Here is a 9,433-nt window from a genome sequence, read left to right on the forward strand (position 1 = left end):
TTATTTTGTGGTTTGACATTTAAATTGCATTAAATTGTGACGTAATGTTAAGAATGGATTAAATTTAAAAAAATCAAAACGGCTAATCCTGGTTAGATATAGTTTCTGCCATACAATTTACTTATGAAAAAGTATTTTTGTAAAATTTACTTTCATTTAAAAATCAGCTTTTATGGTGCATTCAGTTTCTTTTTATTTTTACTGTTTAATATATTTTTAATCTGCGATTATTTAATGTTTTCTTCAAAAATTATTCGAAGTAAAAACATTAAAAATAATTTTAATTTTTAAAAAAATCCTATTCTATTTTATTTAAAATACTCTTAAACAAAATCAAAATAAAATCGATGTAGGAAAAAAAACACTGCTGAGATCTTTGAGAGGAGGAAGAAAATTATTTGTGAAATACGTCATCAGAATCGATAAGTTTTTAAAAAATAGCATTGTACTCCAAGAAAAGATGGAAAAATAGGTTGAAAGAAAATTATTTGTGAAATACGTCATCAGAATCGATAAGTTTTTAAAAAATAGCATTGTACTCCAAGAAAAGATGGAAAAATAGGTTGAAAGAAAATTATTTGTGAAATACGTCATCAGAATCGATAAGTTTTTAAAAAATAGCATTGTACTCCAAGAAAAGATGGAATAATAGGTTGAAAGAAAATTATTTGTGAAATACGTCATCAGAATCGATAAGTTTTTAAAAAATAGCATTGTACTCCAAGAAAAGATGGAAAAATAGGTTGAAAGAAAATTATTTGTGAAATACGTCATCAGAATCGATAAGTTTTTAAAAAATAGCATTGTACTCCAAGAAAAGATGGAAAAATAGGTTGAAAGAAAATTATTTGTGAAATACGTCATCAGAATCGATAAGTTTTTAAAAAATAGCATTGTACTCCAAGAAAAGATGGAAAAATAGGTTGAAAGAAAATTATTTGTGAAATACGTCATCAGAATCGATAAGTTTTTAAAAAATAGCATTGTACTCCAAGAAAAGATGGAAAAATAGGTTGAAAGAAAATTATTTGTGAAATACGTCATCAGAATCGATAAGTTTTTAAAAAATAGCATTGTACTCCAAGAAAAGATGGAAAAATAGGTTGAAAGAAAATTATTTGTGAAATATGTCATCAGAATCGATAAGTTTTTAAAAAATAGCATTGTACTCCAAGAAAAGATGGAAAAATAGGTTGAAAGAAAATTATTTGTGAAATACGTCATCAGAATCGATAAGTTTTTAAAAAATAGCATTGTACTCCAAGAAAAGATGGAAAAATAGGTTGAAAGAAAATTATTTGTGAAATACGTCATCAGAATCGATAAGTTTTTAAAAAATAGCATTGTACTCCAAGAAAAGATGGAAAAATAGGTTGAAAGAAAATTATTTGTGAAATACGTCATCAGAATCGATAAGTTTTTAAAAAATAGCATTGTACTCCAAGAAAAGATGGAAAAATAGGTTGAAAGAAAATTATTTGTGAAATACGTCATCAGAATCGATAAGTTTTTAAAAAATAGCATTGTACTCCAAGAAAAGATGGAAAAATAGGTTGAAAGAAAATTATTTGTGAAATACGTCATCAGAATCGATAAGTTTTTAAAAAATAGCATTGTACTCCAAGAAAAGATGGAAAAATAGGTTGAAAGAAAATTATTTGTGAAATACGTCATCAGAATCGATAAGTTTTTAAAAAATAGCATTGTACTCCAAGAAAAGATGGAAAAATAGGTTGAAAGAAAATTATTTGTGAAATACGTCATCAGAATCGATAAGTTTTTAAAAAATAGCATTGTACTCCAAGAAAAGATGGAAAAATAGGTTGAAAGAAAATTATTTGTGAAATACGTCATCAGAATCGATAAGTTTTTAAAAAATAGCATTGTACTCCAAGAAAAGATGGAAAAATAGGTTGAAAGAAAATTATTTGTGAAATACGTCATCAGAATCGATAAGTTTTTAAAAAATAGCATTGTACTCCAAGAAAAGATGGAAAAATAGGTTGAAAGAAAATTATTTGTGAAATACGTCATCAGAATCGATAAGTTTTTAAAAAATAGCATTGTACTCCAAGAAAAGATGGAAAAATAGGTTGAAAGAAAATTATTTGTGAAATACGTCATCAGAATCGATAAGTTTTTAAAAAATAGCATTGTACTCCAAGAAAAGATGGAAAAATAGGTTGAAAGAAAATTATTTGTGAAATACGTCATCAGAATCGATAAGTTTTTAAAAAATAGCATTGTACTCCAAGAAAAGATGGAAAAATAGGTTGAAAGAAAATTATTTGTGAAATACGTCATCAGAATCGATAAGTTTTTAAAAAATAGCATTGTACTCCAAGAAAAGATGGAAAAATAGGTTGAAAGAAAATTATTTGTGAAATACGTCATCAGAATCGATAAGTTTTTAAAAAATAGCATTGTACTCCAAGAAAAGATGGAAAAATAGGTTGAAAGAAAATTATTTGTGAAATACGTCATCAGAATCGATAAGTTTTTAAAAAATAGCATTGTACTCCAAGAAAAGATGGAAAAATAGGTTGAAAGAAAATTATTTGTGAAATACGTCATCAGAATCGATAAGTTTTTAAAAAATAGCATTGTACTCCAAGAAAAGATGGAATGGAAAAATAGGTTGAAAGAAAATTATTTGTGAAATACGTCATCAGAATCGATAAGTTTTTAAAAAATAGCATTGTACTCCAAGAAAAGATGGAAAAATAGGTTGAAAGAAAATTATTTGTGAAATACGTCATCAGAATCGATAAGTTTTTAAAAAATAGCATTGTACTCCAAGAAAAGATGGAAAAATAGGTTGAAAGAAAATTATTTGTGAAATACCATCATCGATAAGTTCATTTTTAAAAAATAGCATTGTACTCCAGAAAAGATGGAAAAATAGGTTGAAAGAAAATTATTTGTGAAATACGTCATCAGAATCGATAAGTTTTTAAAAAATAGCATTGTACTCCAAGAAAAGATGGAAAAATAGGTTGAAAGAAAATTATTTGTGAAATACGTCATCAGAATCGATAAGTTTTTAAAAAATAGCATTGTACTCCAAGAAAAGATGGAAAAATAGGTTGAAAGAAAATTATTTGTGAAATACGTCATCAGAATCGATAAGTTTTTAAAAAATAGCATTGTACTCCAAGAAAAGATGGAAAAATAGGTTGAAAGAAAATTATTTGTGAAATACGTCATCAGAATCGATAAGTTTTTAAAAAATAGCATTGTACTCCAAGAAAAGATGGAAAAATAGGTTGAAAGAAAATTATTTGTGAAATACGTCATCAGAATCGATAAGTTTTTAAAAATAGCATTGTACTCCAAGAAAAGATGGAAAAATAGGTTGAAAGAAAATTATTTGTGAAAATACGTCATCAGAATCGATAAGTTTTTTTAAAAATAGCATTGTACTCCAAGAAAAGATGGAAAAATAGGTTGAAAGAAAATTATTTGTGAAATACGTCATCAGAATCGATAAGTTTTTAAAAAATAGCATTGTACTCCAAGAAAAGATGGAAAAATAGGTTGAAAGAAAATTATTTGTGAAATACGTCATCAGAATCGATAAGTTTTTAAAAAATAGCATTGTACTCCAAGAAAAGATGGAAAAATAGGTTGAAAGAAAATTATTTGTGAAATACGTCATCAGAATCGATAAGTTTTTAAAAAATAGCATTGTACTCCAAGAAAAGATGGAAAAATAGGTTGAAAGAAAATTATTTGTGAAATACGTCATCAGAATCGATAAGTTTTTAAAAAATAGCATTGTACTCCAAGAAAAGATGGAAAAATAGGTTGAAAGAAAATTATTTGTGAAATACGTCATCAGAATCGATAAGTTTTTAAAAAATAGCATTGTACTCCAAGAAAAGATGGAAAAATAGGTTGAAAGAAAATTATTTGTGAAATACGTCATCAGAATCGATAAGTTTTTAAAAAATAGCATTGTACTCCAAGAAAAGATGGAAAAATAGGTTGAAAGAAAATTATTTGTGAAATACGTCATCAGAATCGATAAGTTTTAAAAAAATAGCATTGTACTCCAAGAAAAGATGGAAAAATAGGTTGAAAGAAAATTATTTGTGAAATACGTCATCAGAATCGATAAGTTTTTAAAAAATAGCATTGTACTCCAAGAAAAGATGGAAAAATAGGTTGAAAGAAAATTATTTGTGAAATACGTCATCAGAATCGATAAGTTTTTAAAAAATAGCATTGTACTCCAAGAAAAGATGGAAAAATAGGTTGAAAGAAAATTATTTGTGAAATACGTCATCAGAATCGATAAGTTTTTAAAAAATAGCATTGTACTCCAAGAAAAGATGGAAAAATAGGTTGAAAGAAAATTATTTGTGAAATACGTCATCAGAATCGATAAGTTTTTAAAAAATAGCATTGTACTCCAAGAAAAGATGGAAAAATAGGTTGAAAGAAAATTATTTGTGAAATACGTCATCAGAATCGATAAGTTTTTAAAAAATAGCATTGTACTCCAAGAAAAGATGGAAAAATAGGTTGAAAGAAAATTATTTGTGAAATACGTCATCAGAATCGATAAGTTTTTAAAAAATAGCATTGTACTCCAAGAAAAGATGGAAAAATAGGTTGAAAGAAAATTATTTGTGAAATACGTCATCAGAATCGATAAGTTTTTAAAAAATAGCATTGTACTCCAAGAAAAGATGGAAAAATAGGTTGAAAGAAAATTATTTGTGAAATACGTCATCAGAATCGATAAGTTTTTAAAAAATAGCATTGTACTCCAAGAAAAGATGGAAAAATAGGTTGAAAGAAAATTATTTGTGAAATACGTCATCAGAATCGATAAGTTTTTAAAAAATAGCATTGTACTCCAAGAAAAGATGGAAAAATAGGTTGAAAGAAAATTATTTGTGAAATACGTCATCAGAATCGATAAGTTTTTAAAAAATAGCATTGTACTCCAAGAAAAGATGGAAAAATAGGTTGAAAGAAAATTATTTGTGAAATACGTCATCAGAATCGATAAGTTTTAAAAAAATAGCATTGTACTCCAAGAAAAGATGGAAAAATAGGTTGAAAGAAAATTATTTGTGAAATACGTCATCAGAATCGATAAGTTTTTAAAAAATAGCATTGTACTCCAAGAAAAGATGGAAAAATAGGTTGAAAGAAAATTATTTGTGAAATACGTCATCAGAATCGATAAGTTTTAAAAAAATAGCATTGTACTCCAAGAAAAGATGGAAAAATAGGTTGAAAGAAAATTATTTGTGAAATACGTCATCAGAATCGATAAGTTTTTAAAAAATAGCATTGTACTCCAAGAAAAGATGGAAAAATAGGTTGAAAGAAAATTATTTGTGAAATACGTCATCAGAATCGATAAGTTTTTAAAAAATAGCATTGTACTCCAAGAAAAGATGGAAAAATAGGTTGAAAGAAAATTATTTGTGAAATACGTCATCAGAATCGATAAGTTTTTAAAAAATAGCATTGTACTCCAAGAAAAGATGGAAAAATAGGTTGAAAGAAAATTGATTTTAAGTGACAACTCGAGAAGGACGTGTAGGAAATGCAAAAACAGTTTTTAAAACATGGCATAGACAAGTAAGGCACATTGCAATGAAAAGGAAGGTTATGCAACTGAAAATGGTGTAAATTAAAAGTAATTACATCAATCTCATTCTTGATAAAGCATAGTAAGGGAATTTTATTGATCAAAGGATAAGTAAAACGTGTTGTTAGAAATTATTGGTTAAGAGGAAATTTGTACATGGACTTTGATACTTGGCTGGATTTCCTATCAAATTATTGGTTTAGTTAAGAGGAAATTTGTACATGGACTTTGATACTTGGCTGGATTTCCTATCAAATTATTGGTTTAGTTAAGAGGAAATTTGTATATGGACTTTGATACATGGCTGGATTTCCTATCAAATTATTCCTTGAATGGCTGCCTTCAGTTTCCCTAGACTGGAACGTACTGCTTGGCTATATTGCTGGACTGAACCATTGAAGCTAACGCCATTTAATGGAGAGAAAATCACTCGCCTTACAAAACTGGTCCCATGTTTTCTTTTGTTTGCCAATTTCCACCCAAGATAATCTGTGATCTATATGATAAAACCACGAGAACAGGCCGTATATTTAACTATTCTGGAAATACAAGAGGAATAAAACTTGAGGACGAAATACAACAACATCGAAGATGGTATGGGCAAATACGAAAGGCATCATCAATATGTCAGGGACAGAAATCATGATATCAACCAATATATTTATATGCATCGATATTTATATAACAATGTTTATCAAACAGTTTTATTTCAATCTCGGCAATCTGTACGAACAAGTGTAACTAACTCAGGTGTGTCGACCCACGGTGAGGATTGAACATAAAACATTTTAGAACAACTTTGTAGTTTTTATTTATATGTTATGCCACAGGTCATTGCATACTTGTTATAAACTATTTCATGTTGCGACGATTATATCACGATACAATATTTTTTATCTATTTTGAAAATATTTTTTCACTTAAAAGCGATAATAATTGAACATAAAAAGTATCGAATTGGCAATGTCTATTTAAAATGACTTTGAAAAAAGCTGTGCCTTCTGGCATTGCTCATGATACTTGTTAATTTTTAACATTTTCTTTAACTATGACATTACTTTTTAATTTAATTTTTAACTATGACATTTCTAAGGGATCTAGATTCGTAATCAACTTCTGATGGCATATTATTTCATTTGAGAGGATTTTTTATTTAACGTACAAAGTACGACTATTTGCTGAATAAAAGTTTTGTGAATCGAGCAGAACAGTTGGTAATCTTTATTTCGAAGCCATCTTTAAGTAAGTAGGCTCTGTGCTTTTTGTCTGTTTTCCGACTTCTCTCGCTCTCAACTTTTTCAGAACATCTAGGGAATTTTATTTACAATGTTAGCGTAATATTTCCCATATTCATTCTCTTAATCTTAATGAAGCCATGAATGATTTTAGTAATGAGTTTTGTTTTTGCATTCGTCTCTTGTGTTTTCCCAGATCGTTATGCATGTCTGCTTACAGTGATATGTATGAGGTGCATGACAGATCTGTTTAATTTGTATATATGCATCTTACGTTATGTTGAGTTGTGATTCGGCTTGAAAGATGCGCAATAATGACTGGAGTTGTATAACTATAGGCATGAGGAGTATTTGATGAGTTGTATAACTATAGGCATGAGGAGTATTTGATGAGTTGTATAACTATAGGCATGAGGAGTATTTCATGAGTTGTATAACTATAGGCATGAGGAGTATTTGATGAGTTGTATAACTATAGGTATGAGGAGTATTTGATGAGTTGTATAACTATAGGCATGAGGAGTATTTGATGAGTTGTATAACTATAGGCATGAGGAGTATTTGATGAGTTGTATAACTATAGGCATGAGGAGTATTTCATGAGTTGTATAACTATAGGCATGAGGAGTATTTCATGAGTTGTATAACTATAGGCATGAGGAGTATTTCCGCAAAGAAGGTTGGCACATTTCGCGGCGATGGTATTTCATAGTCTAAGCATTTTACAGTATTAATAGTGCATTCCTAGAATCTTGAAAAATTACACTGAAATATCTTCAGCGTTCCCAAGTAGGCTGTGAGCATTCGTTACACAATCATCGGGAACTATGGTTAGAAATAGATCTAGAAGTGAGGCATGTTGATCTTGCTTGTCTGGGAAACGTGTCGGAAATGTAACTGTCTGTGATAGAAAATGAGATATAGAAAAGTGTTGTGCTATCAACTGCATCTGTGTAATTAAAGAATCCAAGCCAGAATCCGTGCTAGAAAGCTACTTATGCCTGAAAGTATCCTATGTATCTCTATAAGGCCACCATTTGCCCATGTATGGAGTATTGTTTTCACATTTGGGCTGGTGCATCTGCTACTAGTCTCTCTCGCCTGGATAGAGTTCAAAAGAGAGTTGCCAACCTGATAGATTCTGAACTGTCATCTAAGCTTCAGCCTCTGTCCCATCGACGAAATTTTGCATCCCTCTGCCTGTTCTACAAGTATTTTAATGATGAATCCTCTGATGAACAACAAACACTTGTACTCCCTCGACGTAAACACCTCCTACAAACCCGACAAGCAGCTAAATCCCACCCCTACACAGTAGAGATCCCAAGGTGTAAGAAAGCCTTTTACTCTAATAGCTTTTTCCCCAGAACTGCAGGACTTTGGATTTCTCTTCTGGGTTCCTGCTTCCCCAACTGTACTGACATGCCGAAGTTCAAGTGCAATGTAAACAGACATCTTGCTGCTCGTCTCCCTTGATAATGTCCCTGAAACTTACGTCCTCGATAGATACTTTAAAGTGGCAAGGTGCCTTGCTTGGGGTAAAAATTGAATTTAAAACGATGAAGTAATTCTCTTTCATGCTGAATGCCGTTTTCAAACACTCCTAAACCCTTCAATAATTGGTCTCGCGATACAGCAAAACTTGTACGTACATACCAATGAATCAGGAAAACGGGAGAAAGGCTGATTGCACACAACACTCCTCCGCACTTCTGCTTAACATCGAATTTACAGCTTTCGGGTGTTTATATTTGAAAATCTCTGGCCATTCTTAGTAGCTATTTACGATTACTAAATAATAATACCTGTCGTCTAAAGTTAAGAGAAAGGAAAACAGAAGTCTTACTGGGTGCGAGAAAGGGAGAGATCAGAGATGATACTAGTAGTTGTATGAACTATGGTGTTGTAAAATCTTGCAAAATCACGCCTCACACATGTAAATGGAAGGAAGTACAGTCGGTGTTAATCATATGTTGGATTTCAAGCCACACGTTTATTGGTCTGTTGCTACGATTTTTTTTCCAGAACGACAATACCCATCAGTATAAAAAAAAATGGAGACACGACAATGTCGCTCAGAGCCTAAACTGGAATATGAATTTGTGGTTAAATTAGTCAAGTCACAATCGTTAGATTTTACACACTGCTGCCAAATTTCCTTAGTCCAAAAACTCAACTCTTTGCTATTACTCTCTCAACTTCATAAGCACTTCTGCTGATCAGACTCGTTTCTTCAAAATCAAACTCCAAAACGAACGCCGTCTCTGAAAAATCAGGCCTCTTTTATCTCCAACCAAGAGCATTTCATTTGCATATCAAATGGTAACATTGCAGGCATATAAAGAGATAAGGTGGACATTTTTATTTCTTTTTTCTTTATTCATTTTTGGTCCACCCAGATTTGTAACAAGGTAGGTTTGTAACAACTTCTTAAACATTTCAGACCACACGCCCCCTGATTTTTAAGGATCATTTTACATTACATAATCCCGTGCCCATGCTGGCTCGGTACGAGCTCTCTGTGGTCTGTGCATTTCTACTGGTTCATCTCCACTGCCTCCTGGCTCACCATTTACCTCATCATCTT

Source organism: Euprymna scolopes, chromosome 1, assembly GCF_053919585.1.
Source record: "Euprymna scolopes isolate OS-2025 chromosome 1, ASM5391958v1, whole genome shotgun sequence".
Lineage (NCBI taxonomy): Eukaryota > Metazoa > Mollusca > Cephalopoda > Sepiida > Sepiolidae > Euprymna > Euprymna scolopes.